The sequence below is a fragment of the Oncorhynchus kisutch genome, linkage group LG4 (assembly GCF_002021735.2).
Source record: "Oncorhynchus kisutch isolate 150728-3 linkage group LG4, Okis_V2, whole genome shotgun sequence".
NCBI lineage: Eukaryota > Metazoa > Chordata > Actinopteri > Salmoniformes > Salmonidae > Oncorhynchus > Oncorhynchus kisutch.
Genome location: NC_034177.2, coordinates 21783602 through 21801159, shown reverse-complemented (window position 1 = coordinate 21801159; position 17558 = coordinate 21783602). Strand labels below are relative to the sequence as shown.

Sequence of the window (17558 nt, the reverse complement as noted above, 5' to 3'; positions counted from 1 at the left end):
TGTTGTATTGTTTTGACTGTTAGTCAGGTGTTGTATTGTTTTGACTGTTAGTCAGGTGTTGTATTGTTTTGACTGTTAGTCAGGTGTTGTATTGTTTTGACTGTTACTCAGGTGTTGTATTGTTTTGACTGTTAGTCAGGTGTTGTATTGTTTTGACTGTTAGTCAGGTGTTGTATTGTTTTGACTGTTAGTCAGGTGTTGTATTGTTTTGACTGTTAGTCAGGTGTTGTATTGTTTTGACTGTTAGTCAGGTGTTGTATTGTTTTGACTGTTAGTCAGGTGTTGTATTGTTTTGACTGTTAGTCAGGTGTTTATTGTTTTGACTGTTAGTCAGGTGTTGTATTGTTTTGACTGTTAGTCAGGTGTTGTATTGTTTTGACTGTTAGTCAGGTGTTGTATTGTTTTGACTGTTAGTCAGGTGTTGTATTGTTTTGACTGTTAGTCAGGTGTTGTATTGTTTTGACTGTTAGTCAGGTGTTGTATTGTTTTGACTGTTAGTCAGGTGTTGTATTGTTTTGACTGTTAGTCAGGTGTTGTATTGTTTTGACTGTTAGTCAGGTGTTGTATTGTTTTGACTGTTAGTCAGGTGTTGTATTGTTTTGACTGTTAGTCAGGTGTTGTATTGTTTTGACTGTTAGTCAGGTGTTGTATTGTTTTGACTGTTAGTCAGGTGTTGTATTGTTTTGACTGTTAGTCAGGTGTTGTATTGTTTTGACTGTTAGTCAGGTGTTGTATTGTTTTGACTGTTAGTCAGGTGTTGTATTGTTTTGACTGTTAGTCAGGTGTTGTATTGTTTTGACTGTTACTCAGGTGTTGTATTGTTTTGACTGTTAGTCAGGTGTTGTATTGTTTTGACTGTTACTCAGTGTTGTATTGTTTTGACTGTTAGTCAGGTGTTGTATTGTTTTGACTGTTAGTCAGGTGTTGTATTGTTTTGACTGTTAGTCAGGTGTTGTATTGTTTTGACTGTTAGTCAGGTGTTGTATTGTTTTGACTGTTAGTCAGGTGTTGTATTGTTTTGACTGTTACTCAGGTGTTGTATTGTTTTGACTGTTAGTCAGGTGTTGTATTGTTTTGACTGTTAGTCAGGTGTTGTATTGTTTTGACTGTTACTCAGGTGTTGTATTGTTTTGACTGTTAGTCAGGTGTTGTATTGTTTTGACTGTTAGTCAGGTGTTGTATTGTTTTGACTGTTAGTCAGGTGTTGTATTGTTTTGACTGTTAGTCAGGTGTTGTATTGTTTTGACTGTTACTCAGGTGTTGTATTGTTTTGACTGTTACTCAGGTGTTGTATTGTTTTGACTGTTAGTCAGGTGTTGTATTGTTTTGACTGTTACTCAGGTGTTGTATTGTTTTGACTGTTACTCAGGTGTTGTATTGTTTTGACTGTTACTCAGGTGTGTATTGTTTTGACTGTTAGTCAGGTGTTGTATTGTTTTGACTGTTAGTCAGGTGTTGTATTGTTTTGACTGTTACTCAGGTGTTGTATTGTTTTGACTGTTAGTCAGGTGTTGTATTGTTTTGACTGTTACTCAGGTGTTGTATTGTTTTGACTGTTAGTCAGGTGTTGTATTGTTTTGACTGTTAGTCAGGTGTTGTATTGTTTTGACTGTTACTCAGGTGTTGTATTGTTTTGACTGTTAGTCAGGTGTTGTATTGTTTTGACTGTTACTCAGGTGTGTATTGTTTTGACTGTTACTCAGGTGTTGTATTGTTTTGACTGTTACTCAGGTGTTGTATTGTTTTGACTGTTACTCAGGTGTTGTATTGTTTTGACTGTTAGTCAGGTGTTGTATTGTTTTGACTGTTACTCAGGTGTTGTATTGTTTTGACTGTTAGTCAGGTGTTGTATTGTTTTGACTGTTAGTCAGGTGTTGTATTGTTTTGACTGTTAGTCAGGTGTAGCATTGTTTTGACTGTTAGTCAGGTGTAGCATTGTTTTGACTGTTAGTCAGGTGTTGTATTGTTTTGACTGTTAGTCAGGGTGTATTTGTTTTGACTGTTAGTCAGGTGTTGTATTGTTTTGACTGTTAGTCAGGTGTTGTATTGTTTTGACTGTTAGTCAGTGTTGTATTGTTTTTGACTGTTAGTCAGGTGTTGTATTGTTTTGACTGTTAGTCAGGTGTTGTATTGTTTTGACTGTTAGTCAGGTGTTGCATTGTTTTGACTGTTAGTCAGGTGTTGTATTGTTTTGACTGTTAGTCAAGTGTAGCATTGTTTTGACTGTTAGTCAGGTGTTGTATTGTTTTGACTGTTAGTCAGGTGTTGTATTGTTTTGACTGTTAGTCAGGTGTTGTATTGTTTTGACTGTTACTCAGGTGTTGTATTGTTTTGACTGTTATCTCAGGTGTTGTATTGTTTTGACTGTTAGTCAGGTGTTGTATTGTTTTGACTGTTAGTCAGGTGTTGTATTGTTTTGACTGTTAGTCAGGTTTGTATTGTTTTGACTGTTAGTCAGGTGTTGTATTGTTTTGACTGTTAGTCAGGTGTTGTATTGTTTTGACTGTTTCAGGTGTTGTATTGTTTTGACTGTTAGTCAGGTGTTGTATTGTTTTGACTGTTAGTCAGGTGTTGTATTGTTTTGACTGTTTCAGGTGTTGTATTGTTTTGACTGTTAGTCAGGTGTTGTATTGTTTTGACTGTTAGTCAGGTGTTGTATTGTTTTGACTGTTAGTCAGGTGTTGTATTGTTTTTGACTGTTAGTCAGGTGTTGTATTGTTTTGACTGTTAGTCAGGTGTTGTATTGTTTTGACTGTTAGTCAGGTGTTGTATTGTTTTGACTGTTAGTCAGGTGTTGTATTGTTTTGACTGTTAGTCAGGTGTTAATTGTTTTGACTGTTAGTCAGGTGTTGTATTGTTTTGACTGTTAGTCAAGTGTAGCATTGTTTTGACTGTTAGTCAGGTGTTGTATTGTTTTGACTGTTAGTCAGGTGTTGTATTGTTTTGACTGTTAGTCAGGTGTTGTATTGTTTTGACTGTTAGTCAGGTGTAGCATTGTTTTGACTGTTAGTCAGGTGTTGTATTGTTTTGACTGTTAGTCAGGTTTGTATTGTTTTGACTGTTAGTCAGGTGTTTGTATTGTTTTGACTGTTAGTCAGGTGTGTATTGTTTTGACTGTTAGTCAGGTGTTGTATTGTTTTGACTGTTAGTCAGGTGTAGTATTGTTTTGACTGTTAGTCAGGTGTTGTATTGTTTTGACTGTTAGTCAGTGTAGCATTGTTTTGACTGTTAGTCAGTGTTGCATTGTTTTGACTGTTATCTCAGGTGTTGTATTGTTTTGACTGTTAGTCAGGTTTGTATTGTTTTGACTGTTAGTCAGGTGTTGTATTGTTTTGACTGTTACTCAGGTGTTGTATTGTTTTTGACTGTTAGTCAGGTGTTGTATTGTTTTGACTGTTAGTCAGGTGTTGTATTGTTTTGACTGTTAGTCAGGTGTTGTATTGTTTTGACTGTTAGTCAGGTGTTGTATTGTTTTGACTGTTAGTCAGGTGTTGTATTGTTTTGACTGTTACTCAGGTGTTGTATTGTTTTGACTGTTAGTCAGGTGTTGTATTGTTTTGACTGTTAGTCAGGTGTTGTATTGTTTTGACTGTTAGTCAGGTTGTATTGTTTTTTGACTGTTAGTCAGGTGTTGTATTGTTTTGACTGTTACTCAGGTGTTGTATTGTTTTGACTGTTAGTCAGGTGTTGTATTGTTTTGACTGTTACTCAGGTGTTGTATTGTTTTGACTGTTACTCAGGTGTTGTATTGTTTTGACTGTTAGTCAGGTGTTGTATTGTTTTGACTGTTAGTCAGGTGTTGTATTGTTTTGACTGTTAGTCAGGTGTTGTATTGTTTTGACTGTTAGTCAGGTGTTGTATTGTTTTGACTGTTAGTCAGGTGTTGTATTGTTTTGACTGTTAGTCAGTGTTGTATTGTTTTGACTGTTACTCAGGTGTTGTATTGTTTTGACTGTTAGTCAGGTGTTTATTGTTTTGACTGTTACTCAGGTGTTGTATTGTTTTGACTGTTAGTCAGGTGTTGTATTGTTTTGACTGTTACTCAGGTGTTGTATTGTTTTGACTGTTAGTCAGGTGTTGTATTGTTTTGACTGTTAGTCAGGTGTTGTATTGTTTTGACTGTTAGTCGTGTGTGTTGTATTGTTTTGACTGTTAGTCAGGTGTTGTATTGTTTTGACTGTTAGTCAGTGTTGTATTGTTTGACTGTTAGTCAGGTGTTGTATTGTTTTGACTGTTAGTCAAGTGTAGCATTGTTTTGACTGTTAGTCAGGTGTTGTATTGTTTTGACTGTTACTCAGGTGTAGCATTGTTTTGACTGTTAGTCAAGTGTAGCATTGTTTTGACTGTTAGTCAGGTGTTGTATTGTTTTGACTGTTAGTCAGGTGTTGTATTGTTTTGACTGTTAGTCAGGTGTAGCATTGTTTTGACTGTTAGTCAGGTGTTGTATTGTTTTGACTGTTAGTCAGGTGTAGCATTGTTTTGACTGTTAGTCAGGTGTAGCATTGTTTTGACTGTTAGTCAGGTGTAGCATTGTTTTGACTGTTAGTCAGGTGTAGCATTGTTTTGACTGTTAGTCAGGTGTTGTATTGTTTTGACTGTTAGTCAGGTGTTGTATTGTTTTGACTGTTAGTCAGGTGTTGTATTGTTTTGACTGTTACTCGGGTGTTGTATTGTTTTGACTGTTAGTCAGGTGTTGTATTGTTTTGACTGTTACTCAGGTGTTGTATTGTTTTGACTGTTAGTCAGGTGTTGTATTGTTTTGACTGTTAGTCAGGTGTTGTATTGTTTTGACTGTTAGTCAGGTGTTGTATTGTTTTGACTGTTAGTCAGGTGTTGTATTGTTTTGACTGTTAGTCAGGTGTTGTATTGTTTTGACTGTTAGTCAGGTGTTGTATTGTTTTGACTGTTAGTCAGGTGTTGTATTGTTTTGACTGTTAGTCAGGTGTTGTATTGTTTTGACTGTTAGTCAGGTGTTGTATTGTTTTGACTGTTAGTCAGGTGTTTATTGTTTTGACTGTTAGTCAGGTGTTGTATTGTTTTGACTGTTAGTCAGGTGTTGTATTGTTTTGACTGTTAGTCAGGTGTTGTATTGTTTTGACTGTTAGTCAGTGTTGTATTGTTTTGACTGTTAGTCAGGTGTTGTATTGTTTTGACTGTTACTCAGGTGTTGTATTGTTTTGACTGTTAGTCAGGTGTTGTATTGTTTTGACTGTTAGTCAGGTGTTGTATTGTTTTGACTGTTAGTCAGGTGTTGTATTGTTTTGACTGTTAGTCAGGTGTTGTATTGTTTTGACTGTTACTCAGGTGTTGTATTGTTTTGACTGTTACTCTCAGTTGTATTGTTTTGACTGTTAGTCAGTGTTGTATTGTTTTGACTGTTAGTCAGGTGTTGTATTGTTTTGACTGTTAGTCAGGTGTTGTATTGTTTTGACTGTTAGTCAGGTGTTGTATTGTTTTGACTGTTAGTCAGGTGTTGTATTGTTTTGACTGTTACTCAGGTGTTGTATTGTTTTGACTGTTAGTCTGTGTTGTATTGTTTTGACTGTTAGTCAGGTGTTGTATTGTTTTGACTGTTAGTCAGGTGTTGTATTGTTTTGACTGTTAGTCAGGTGTTGTATTGTTTTGACTGTTAGTCAGGTGTTGTATTGTTTTGACTGTTACTCAGGTGTTGTATTGTTTTGACTGTTAGTCAGGTTTGTATTGTTTTGACTGTTAGTCAGGTGTTGTGTTGTTTTTGATTGGGGGTGTTGGTGTTCTGTTAGTCAGGTGTTGTATTGTTTTGACTGTTAGTCAGGTGTTGTATTGTTTTGACTGTTAGTCAGGTGTTGTATTGTTTTGACTGTTAGTCAGGTGTTGTATTGTTTTGACTGTTACTCAGGTGTTGTATTGTTTTTGACTGTTACTCAGGTGTTGTATTGTTTTGACTGTTAGTCAGGTGTTGTATTGTTTTGACTGTTACTCAGGTGTTGTATTGTTTTGACTGTTACTCAGGTGTTGTATTGTTTTGACTGTTAGTCAGGTGTTGTATTGTTTTGACTGTTAGTCAGGTGTTGTATTGTTTTGACTGTTAGTCAGTGTTGTATTGTTTTGACTGTTAGTCAGGTGTTGTATTGTTTTGACTGTTAGTCAGGTGTTGTATTGTTTTGACTGTTAGTCAGTGTAGCATTGTTTTGACTGTTAGTCAGGTGTAGTATTGTTTTGACTGTTAGTCAGGTGTTGTATTGTTTTGACTGTTAGTCAGTGTTGTATTGTTTTGACTGTTAGTCAGGTGTTTGTATTGTTTTGACTGTTAGTCAGGTGTTGTATTGTTTTGACTGTTAGTCAGGTGTTGTGTTGTTTTGACTGTTAGTCAGGTGTTGTATTGTTTTGACTGTTAGTCAGGTGTTGTATTGTTTTGACTGTTAGTCAGGTGTTGTATTGTTTTGACTGTTAGTCAGGTGTTGTATTGTTTTGACTGTTACTCAGGTGTTGTATTGTTTTGACTGTTAGTCAGGTGTTGTATTGTTTTTGACTGTTACTCAGGTGTTGTATTGTTTGACTGTTACTCAGGTGTTGTATTGTTTTGACTGTTACTCAGGTGTGTTTGTATTGTTTTTGACTGTTAGTCAGGTGTTGTATTGTTTTGACTGTTACTCAGGTGTTGTATTGTTTTGACTGTTACTCAGGTGTTGTATTGTTTTGACTGTTAGTCAGGTTGTTGTATTGTTTTGACTGTTAGTCAGGTGTTGTATTGTTTTGACTGTTACTCAGGTGTTGTATTGTTTTGACTGTTACTCCAGGTGTTGTATTGTTTTGACTGTTACTCAGGTGTTGTATTGTTTTGACTGTTACTCAGTGTTGTATTGTTTTGACTGTTACTCAGGTGTTGTATTGTTTTGACTGTTACTCAGGTGTTGTATTGTTTTGACTGTTACTCAGGTGTTGTATTGTTTTGACTGTTAGTCAGTGTTGTATTGTTTTGACTGTTAGTCAGGTGTTGTATTGTTTTGACTGTTAGTCAGGTGTTGTATTGTTTTGACTGTTACTCAGGTGTTGTATTGTTTTGACTGTTAGTCAGGTGTTGTATTTTTTTGACTGTTAGTCAGGTGTTGTATTGTTTTGACTGTTCTCAGTGTTGTATTGTTTTGACTGTTAGTCAGGTGTATTGTTTTGACTGTTAGTCAGGTGTTGTATTTTTTGACTGTTAGTCAGGTTTAGCATTGTTTTGACTGTTAGTCGGTGTTGTATTGTTTTGGACTGTTAGTCAGTGTTGTATTGTTTGACTGTTAGTCAGGTGTAGCATTGTTTTGACTGTTGTCAGGTGTAGCATTGTTTTGGACTGTTAGTCGGTGTTGGTATTGTTTTGACTGTTAGTCAGGTGTTGTATTGTTTTGACTGTTAGTCAGGTGTAGTATTGTTTGACTGTTATCAGGGTGTTGTATGTTTTGACTGTGTTAGTCAGGTGTGTATTGTTTTGACTGTTAGTCAGGTGTTGTATTGTTTTGACTGTTACTCAGGTGTAGTATTGTTTTTGACTGTTAGTCAGGTGTTGTATTGTTTTGACTGTTAGTCAGAGTTAGCATTGTTTGACTGTTAGTCAGGTGTTGTATTGTTTGACTGTTAGTCAGGTGTTGTATTGTTTTGACTGTTAGTCAGTGTTGTTTGTTTTTTGACTTTTCGTCACAGTGTAGCATTGTTTTGACTGTTAGTCAGGTTGTATTGTTTGACTGTTAGTCAGTGTAGTATTGTTTTGACTGTTAGTCAGGTGTTGTATTGTTTTGACTGTTAGTCAGGTGTTGTATTGTTTTGACTGTTAGTCAGGTGTGTATTGTTTGACTGTTAGTCAAGTGTAGCATTGTTTGACTGTTAGTCAGGTGTTTGTATTGTTGTGTGACTGTTAGTCATGTGTTGTATTGTTTTGACTGTTAGTCAGGTGTTGTATTGTTTTGACTGTTAGTCAGGTGTTTGTATTGTTTTGACTGTTAGTCAATTTGTATTGTTTGACTGTTAGTCAGGTGTTGTATTGTTTTTTGACTGTTAGTCAGTTGTTGTATTGTTTTGACTGTTACTCAGGTGTTTGTATTGTTTTGACTGTTACTCAGTGTTGTATTGTTTGACTGTTAGTCAGTGTTGTATTGTTTTTGACTGTTACTCAGGGTTTTATTGTTTTGACTGTTAGTCAGGTGTTGTATTGTTTTGACTGTTACTCAGGTGTTGTATTGTTTTTGACTGTTAGTCAGGTGTTGTTTTGTTTTGACTGTTACTCAGGTGTTGTATTGTTTTGACTGTTAGTCAGGTGTTGTATTGTTTTGACTGTTACTCAGGTGTTGTATTGTTTTGACTGTTAGTCAGGTGTTGTATTGTTTTTTGACTGTTACTCATGTGTTGTATTGTTTTGACTGTTACTCAGGTGTTGTATTGTTTTGACTGTTACTACTCAGGTGTTGTATTGTTTTGACTGTTGTACTCAGGTGTTGTATTGTTTTGACTGTTAGTCAGGTGTTGTATTGTTTTGACTGTTAGTCAGGTTTGTATTGTTTTGACTGTTAGTCAGGTGTTGTATTGTTTGACTGTTAGTCAGGTGTTGTATTGTTGACTGTTAGTCAGGTGTTGTATTGTTTTGACTGTATCAGGTGTAAGCATTGTTTTGACTGTTAGTCAGGTGTAGCATTGTTTTGACTGTTAGTCAGTTGTTGTATTGTTTTGACTGTTAGTCAGGTGTTGTATTGTTTTGACTGTTAGTCAGGTTTGTATTGTTTTGACTGTTAGTCAGGTGTTTTTATGTTTTGACTGTTAGTCAGTGTTTGTATTGTTTTGACTGTTAGTCAGGTGTAGCATTGTTTTGGACTGTTAGTCAGGTGTTGTATTGTTTTGACTGTTAGTCAGGTGTGTATTGTTTTGACTGTTAGTCAGGTGTAGCATTGTTTTGACTGTTAGTCAAGTGTAGCATTGTTTTGACTGTTAGTCAGGTGTTGTATTGTTTTGACTGTTAGTCAGATGTTGTATTGTTTTGACTGTTACTCAGTGTTGTATTGTTTTGACTGTTAGTCAAGTGTAGCATTGTTTTGACTGTTAGTCATGTTGTATTGTTTTGACTGTTAGTCAGTGTAGCATTGTTTTGACTGTTAGTCAGGTGTTGTATTGTTTTGACTGTTAGTCAGGTGTTGTATTGTTTTGACTGTTAGTCAGGTGTTGTATTGTTTTTGACTGTTACCCCAGGTGTTGTATTGTTTTGACTGTTAGTCAGGTGTTGTATTGTTTTGACTGTTAGTCAGGTGTTGTATTGTTTTGACTGTTAGTCAAGTGTTGTATTGTTTACTGTTAGTCAGGTGTTGTATTGTTTTGACTGTTAGTCAAGTGTAGCATTTGTTTTGACTGTTACTCAGGTGTTGTATTGTTTTGACTGTTAGTCAGGTGTTGTATTGTTTGACTGTTAGTCAGGTGTTGTATTGTTTTGACTGTTAGTCAGGTGTAGTATTGTTTTGACTGTAGTCAGGTGTTGTATTGTTTTGACTGTTAGTCAGGTTTGTATTGTTTTGACTGTTACCCAGGTGTTGTATTGTTTTGACTGTTACCCAGGTGTTGTATTGTTTTGACTGTTAGTCAGGTGTTGTATTGTTTTGACTGTTAGTCAGGTGTTTGTATGTGTTTTGACTGTTACTCAGGTGTTGTATTGTTTTGACTGTTAGTCAGGTGTTGTATTGTTTTGACTGTTAGTCAGTGTTGTATTGTTTTGACTGTTAGTCAGGTGTTGTTTGTTTTGACTGTTAGTCAGGTGTTGTATTGTTTTGACTGTTAGTCAGGTGTTGTATTGTTTTGACTGTTAGTCAGGTGTTGTATTGTTTGACTGTTAGTCAGGTGTTGTATTGTTTTGACTGTTAGTCAGTGTTGTATTGTTTTGACTGTTAGTCAAGTGTAGCATTGTTTTGACTGTTAGTCAGGTGTTGCATTGTTTTGACTGTTAGTCAAGTGTAGCATTGTTTTGACTGTTAGTCAGGTGTAGCATTGTTTTGACTGTTAGTCAGGTGTTGTATTGTTTTGACTGTTAGTCAGGTTGTTGTTGTTTTGACTGTTAGTCAGGTGTTGTATTGTTTTGACTGTTAGTCAGGTTGTGATTTTTGTTTGACTGTTAGTCAGGTGTTGTATTGTTTTGACTGTTAGTCAGGTGTTTATTGTTTTGACTGTTACTCAGGTGTAGCATTGTTTTGACTGTTAGTCAAGTGTAGCATTGTTTTGACTGTTAGTCAGGTGTTGTATTGTTTTGACTGTTAGTCAGTGTAGCATTGTTTTGACTGTTAGTCAGGTGTTGTATGTTTTGACTGTTAGTCAGGTGTTGTATTGTTTTGACTGTTAGTCAGGTGTTGTATTGTTTTGACTGTTAGTCAAGTGTTGCATTGTTTTTGACTGTTAGTCAGGTGTTGTATTGTTTTGACTGTTAGTCAGGTGTTGTATTGTTTTGACTGTTACCCAGGTGTTGTTGTTTTGACTGTTACCCAGGTGTTGTATTGTTTTGACTGTTAGTCAGGTGTTGTATGTTTTGACTGTTAGTCAGGTGTTGTATTGTTTTGACTGTTAGTCAGGTGTTGTATTGTTTTGACTGTTAGTCAGGTGTTGTATTGTTTTGACTGTTAGTCAGGTGTTGTATTGTTTTGACTGTTAGTCAGGTGTTGTATTGTTTTGACTGTTAGTCAGGTGTTGTATTGTTTTGACTGTTAGTCAGGTGTTGTATTGTTTTGACTGTTAGTCAAGGTAGCATTGTTTTGACTGTTAGTCAGGTGTTGTATTGTTTTGACTGTTAGTCAAGTGTTGCATTGTTTTGACTGTTAGTCAGGTGTAGTATTGTTTTGACTGTTAGTCAGGTGTTGTATTGTTTTGACTGTTAGTCAGGTGTTGTATTGTTTTGACTGTTAGTCAGGTGTGTATTGTTTTGACTGTTAGTCAGGTGTAGTTGTTTTGACTGTTAGTCAGGTGTTGTATTGTTTTGACTGTTATCAGGTGTTGTATTGTTTTGACTGTTACTCAGGTGTTGTATTGTTTTGACTGTTAGTCAGGTGTTGTATTGTTTTGACTGTTAGTCAGGTGTTGTATTGTTTTGACTGTTGTCAAGTGTTGCATTGTTTTGACTGTTAGTCAGGTGTTGAGCATTGTTTTGACTGTTAGTCAGGTGTTGTATTGTTTTGACTGTTAGTCAGGTGTTGTATTGTTTTGACTGTTACTCAGGTGTTGTATTGTTTTGACTGTTAGTCAGGTGTTGTATTGTTTTGACTGTTAGTCAGTGTTGTATTGTTTTGACTGTTAGTCAGTGTTGTATTGTTTTGACTGTTAGTCAGGTGTTGTATTGTTTTGACTGTTAGTCAGGTGTTGCTTGTTTTGACTGTTAGTCAGGTGTTGTATTGTTTTGACTGTTAGTCAGGTGTTGTATTGTTTTGACTGTTAGTCAGGTTGTTTTATTGTTGACTGTTAGTCAGGTGTTGTATTGTTTTGACTGTTAGTCAGGTGTTGTATTGTTTTGACTGTTAGTCAGGTGTTGTATTGTTTTGACTGTTAGTCAGGTGTTGTATTGTTTTGACTGTTAGTCAGGTGTTGTATTGTTTTGACTGTTAGTCAGGTGTTGTATTGTTTTGACTGTTAGTCAGGTGTTGTATTGTTTTGACTGTTAGTCAGGTGTTGTATTGTTTTGACTGTTAGTCAGGTGTTGTATTGTTTTGACTGTTAGTCAGGTGTAGCATTGTTTTGACTGTTAGTCAGGTGTTGTATTGTTTTGACTGTTAGTCAGGTGTTGTATTGTTTTGACTGTTAGTCAGGTGTTGTATTGTTTTGACTGTTAGTCCAGTAGCATTGTTTGACTGTTAGTCAGGTGTTGTATTGTTTTGACTGTTAGTCAGGTGTTGTATTGTTTTTGACTGTTACTCAGGTGTTGTATTGTTTTGACTGTTAGTCAGGTGTTGTATTGTTTTGACTGTTAGTCAGGTGTTGTATTGTTTTGACTGTTAGTCAGGTGTGTATTGTTTGACTGTTACTCAGGTGTTGTATTGTTTTGACTGTTAGTCAAGTGTGCATTGTTTTGACTGTTAGTCAGGTGTGTTGTATTGTTTTGACTGTTAGTCAGGTGTTGTATTGTTTTGACTGTTAGTCAGGTGTTGTATTGTTTTGACTGTTAGTCAGGTGTTGTATTGTTTTGACTGTTAGTCAGGTGTTGTATTGTTTTGACTGTTACCCAGGTGTTGTATTGTTTTGACTGTTACCCAGGTGTTGTATTGTTTTGACTGTTACTCAGGTGTTGTATTGTTTTGACTGTTAGTCAGGTGTTGTATTGTTTTGACTGTTAGTCAGGTGTTGTATTGTTTTGACTGTTACTCAGGTGTTTATTGTTTTGACTGTTACTCAGGTGTTGTATTGTTTTGACTGTTACTCAGGTTGTAATTGTTTTGACTGTTAGTCAGGTGTTGTATTGTTTTGACTGTTAGTCAGGTGTTGTATTGTTTTGACTGTTAGTCAGGTGTTGTATTGTTTTGACTGTTAGTCAGGTTTGTGTATTGTTTTGACTGTTAGTCGGTGTTGTATTGTTTTGACTGTTAGTCAGGTGTTCATTGTTTTGACTGTTAGTCAGGTGTTGTATTGTTTTGACTGTTACTCAGGTGTTGTATTGTTTTGACTGTTAGTCAGGTGTTGTATTGTTTTGACTGTTAGTCAGGTGTTGTATTGTTTTGACTGTTACTCTCAGGTGTTGTATTGTTTTGACTGTTAGTCAGGTGTTGTATTGTTTTGACTGTTACTCAGGTGTTGTATTGTTTTGACTGTTAGTCAGGTGTTGTATTGTTTTGACTGTTAGTCAGGTTTGTATTGTTTTGACTGTTAGTCAGGTGTTGTATTGTTTTGACTGTTAGTCAGGTTTGTATTGTTTTGACTGTTACTCAGGTGTTGTATTGTTTTGACTGTTAGTCAGGTGTTGTATTGTTTTGACTGTTAGTCAGGTGTTGTATTGTTTTGACTGTTACAGGTGTTGTATTGTTTTGACTGTTAGTCAGGTGTTGTATTGTTTTGACTGTTAGTCAGTGTTGTATTGTTTTGACTGTTAGTCAGGTGTGCATTGTTTTGACTGTTAGTCAGGTGTTGTATTGTTTTTGACTGTTAGTCAGTGTGTATTGTTTTGACTGTTAGTCAGGTGTTTTGTTTGTTTTGACTGTTACCCAGTGTTGTATTGTTTTGACTGTTAGTCAGGTGTTGTATTGTTTTTGACTGTTAGTCAGGTGTAGCATTGTTTTGACTGTTAGTCAGGTGTTGTATTGTTTTGACTGTTAGTCAGGTGTAGCATTGTTTTGACTGTTAGTCAGGTGTGCATTGTTTTGACTGTTAGTCAAGTGTAGCATTGTTTTGACTGTTAGTCAGGTGTTGTATTGTTTTGACTGTTAGTCAGGTGTTGTATTGTTTTGACTGTTAGTCGGTGTTGTATTGTTTTGACTGTTACTCAGGTGTTGTATTGTTTTGACTGTTACTCAGGTGTTGTATTGTTTTGACTGTTAGTCAGGTGTTGTATTGTTTGACTGTTACTCAGGTGTTGTATTGTTTTGACTGTTAGTCAGGTGTTGTATTGTTTTGACTGTTAGTCAGGTGTTGTATTGTTTTGACTGTTAGTCAGGTGTTGTATTGTTTTGACTGTTAGTCAGGTGTTGTATTGTTTTGACTGTTAGTCAGGTGTTGTATTGTTTTGACTGTTACCCAGGTGTTGTATTGTTTTGACTGTTAGTCGGTGTTGTATTGTTTTGACTGTTAGTCAGGTGTTGTATTGTTTTGACTGTTAGTCAGGTGTTGTATTGTTTTGACTGTTAGTCAGGTGTTGTATTGTTTTGACTGTTAGTCAGGTGTAGCATTGTTTTGACTGTTAGTCAGGTGTTGTATTGTTTTGACTGTTAGTCAGTGTTGTATTGTTTTGACTGTTAGTCAGGTGTTGTATTGTTTTGACTGTTAGTCAAGTGTAGCATTGTTTTGACTGTTAGTCAGGTGTTGTATTGTTTTGACTGTTAGTCAGGTGTTGTATTGTTTTGACTGTTAGTCAGGTGTTGTATTGTTTTGACTGTTACTCAGTGTGTTGTTTTGTTTGACTGTTACTCAGGTGTTGTATTGTTTTGACTGTTAGTCAGGTGTTGTATTGTTTTGACTGTTAGTCAGGTGTTGTATTGTTTTGACTGTTAGTCAGGTGTTGTATTGTTTTGACTGTTAGTCAGTGTTGTATTGTTTTGACTGTTACTCAGGTGTTGTATTGTTTTGACTGTTAGTCAAGTGTAGTTTTTTTTTGACTGTTAGTCAGGTGTTGTATTGTTTTGACTGTTAGTCAGGTGTTGTATTGTTTTGACTGTTAGTCAGGTGTTGTATTGTTTTGACTGTTAGTCAGGTGTTGTATTGTTTTGACTGTTAGTCAGTGTTGTATTGTTTTGACTGTTAGTCAGGTGTTGTATTGTTTTGACTGTTAGTCAGGTGTTGTATTGTTTTGACTGTTACCCAGGTGTTGTATTGTTTTGACTGTTAGTCAGGTGTTGTATTGTTTTGACTGTTAGTCAGGTGTTGTATTGTTTTGACTGTTAGTCCAAGTGTAGCATTGTTTTGACTGTTAGTCAGGTGTTTTATTGTTTGACTGTTAGTCAAGTGTAGCATTGTTTTGACTGTTAGTCAGGTGTTGTATTGTTTTGACTGTTAGTCAGGTGTTGTATTGTTTTGACTGTTAGTCAGGTGTTGTATTGTTTTGACTGTTAGTCAGTGTAGCATTGTTTTGACTGTTAGTCAGGTGTTGTATTGTTTTGACTGTTAGTCAGGTGTTGTATTGTTTTGACTGTTACCCAGGTGTTGTATTGTTTTGACTGTTAGTCCAGGTGTTGTATTGTTTTGACTGTTAGTCTGGTGTTGTATTGTTTTGACTGTTAGTCAGGTGTTGTATTGTTTTGACTGTTACTCAGGTGTTGTATTGTTTTGACTGTTAGTCAGTGTTGCATTGTTTTGACTGTTAGTCAGGTGTTGTATTGTTTTGACTGTTAGTCAAGTGTTGTATTGTTTTGACTGTTAGTCAGGTGTTGTATTGTTTTGACTGTTAGTCAGGTGTTGTATTGTTTTGACTGTTAGTCAGGTGTTGTATTGTTTTGACTGTTAGTCAGGTGTTGTATTGTTTTGACTGTTCCCAGGTGTTTATTGTTTTGACTGTTACTCAGGTGTTGTATTGTTTTGACTGTTAGTCAGGTGTTGTATTGTTTTGACTGTTAGTCAGGTGTTGTATTGTTTTGACTGTTACTCAGGTGTTGTATTGTTTTGACTGTTACTCAGGTGTTGTATTGTTTTGACTGTTACTCAGGTGTTGTATTGTTTTGACTGTTAGTCAGGTGTTTGTATTGTTTTGACTGTTAGTCAGGTGTAGTATTGTTTTGACTGTTAGTCAGGTGTTGTATTGTTTTGACTGTTAGTCAGGTGTTGTATTGTTTTGACTGTTAGTCAGGTGTTGTATTGTTTTGACTGTTAGTCAGTGTTGTATTGTTTTGACTGTTAGTCAGGTGTTGTATTGTTTTGACTGTTACTCAGGTGTTGTATTGTTTTGACTGTTAGTCAGGTGTTGTATTGTTTTGACTGTTACTCAGGTGTTGTATTGTTTTGACTGTTAGTCAGGTGTTGTATTGTTTTGACTGTTACTCAGGTGTTGTATTGTTTTGACTGTTAGTCAGGTGTTGTATTGTTTTGACTGTTACTCAGGTGTTGTATTGTTTTGACTGTTAGTCAGGTTTGTATTGTTTTGACTGTTAGTCAGGTGTTGTATATTTTTTGACTGTTACTCAGGTGTTGTATTGTTTTGACTGTTAGTCAGGTGTGTGTATTGTTTTGACTGTTAGTCAGGTGTTTGTATTGTTTTGACTGTTACCCAGGTGTTGTATTGTTTTGACTGTTAGTCAGGTGTTGTATTGTTTTGACTGTTAGTCAGGTGTTGTATTGTTTTGACTGTTAGTCAAGTGTAGCATTGTTTTGACTGTTAGTCAGGTGTTGTATTGTTTTGACTGTTAGTCAGGTGTAGCATTGTTTTGACTGTTAGTCAGGTGTTGTATTGTTTTGACTGTTACCCAGGTGTTGTATTGTTTTGACTGTTAGTCAGGTGTTGTATTGTTTTTGACTGTTAGTCAGGTGTAGCATTGTTTTGACTGTTAGTCAGGTGTTGTATTGTTTTGACTGTTAGTCAGGTGTAGCATTGTTTTGACTGTTAGTCAGGTGTAGCATTGTTTTGACTGTTAGTCAAGTGTAGCATTGTTTTGACTGTTAGTCAGGTGTAGCATTGTTTTGACTGTTAGTCAAGTGTTGTATTGTTTTGACTGTTAGTCTGGTGTTGTATTGTTTTGACTGTTACTCAGGTGTTGTATTGTTTTGACTGTTACTCAGGTGTTGTATTGTTTTGACTGTTAGTCAGGTGTTGTATTGTTTTGACTGTTACTCAGGTGTTTTATTGTTTTGACTGTTAGTCAGGTGTTGTATTGTTTTGACTGTTAGTCAGGTGTTGTATTGTTTTGACTGTTACTCAGGTGTTGTATTGTTTTGACTGTTAGTCAGGTGTTGTATTGTTTTGACTGTTAGTCAGGTGTTGTATTGTTTTGACTGTTAGTCAGGTGTTTGTATTGTTTTGACTGTTAGTCAGGTGTTGTATTGTTTTGACTGTTAGTCAGGTGTTGTATTGTTTTGACTGTTAGTCAGGTAGTATTGTTTTGACTGTTAGTCAGGTGTTGTATTGTTTTGACTGTTAGTCAGGTGTAGCATTGTTTTGACTGTTAGTCAGGTGTTGTATTGTTTTGACTGTTAGTCAGGTGTTGTATTGTTTTGACTGTTAGTCAGGTGTTGTATTGTTTTGACTGTTACTCAGGTGTTGTATTGTTTTGACTGTTAGTCAGGTGTTGTATTGTTTTGACTGTTAGTCAGGTGTTGTATTGTTTTGACTGTTAGTCAGGTGTTGTATTGTTTTGACTGTTACTCAGGTGTTGTATTGTTTTGACTGTTAGTCAGTGTTGTATTGTTTTGACTGTTACTCAGGTGTTGTATTGTTTTGACTGTTAGTCAGGTGTTGTATTGTTTTGACTGTTAGTCAGGTGTTGTATTGTTTTGACTGTTAGTCAGGTGTTGTATTGTTTTGACTGTTAGTCAGGTGTTGTATTGTTTTGACTGTTAGTCAGGTGTTGTATTGTTTTGACTGTTAGTCAGTGTTGTATTGTTTTGACTGTTAGTCAGGTGTTGTATTGTTTTGACTGTTAGTCAGGTGTTGTATTGTTTTGACTGTTAGTCAGTGTTGTATTGATTTTGACTGTAGTCAGGTGTTTGTATTTTTTTGACTGGTTTTTTTTTGGTTTTTGTTTTTTTTTTTTTTTTTTTTTTGTTTTTTTTTTTTTTTTTTTTTTTTTTTTTAGTCAGGTGTTGTATTGTTTTGACTGTTAGTCAAGTGTAGTATTGTTTTGACTGTTAGTCAGGTGTTGTATTGTTTTGACTGTTAGTCAAGTGTAGCATTGTTTTGACTGTTAGTCAGGTGTTGTATTGTTTTGACTGTTAGTCAGGTGTTGTATTGTTTT

The 17558-nt window shown here is 35.7% G+C and overlaps 1 protein-coding gene across 1 annotated transcript in view; it reads right to left on the bottom strand.

Moving 5' to 3' along the window:
• LOC109889236 (A disintegrin and metalloproteinase with thrombospondin motifs 20) overlaps positions 1–17558 on the bottom strand; it is a 199781-nt gene that overhangs the window by 73654 nt on the left and 108569 nt on the right. The window lies entirely within an intron of this gene.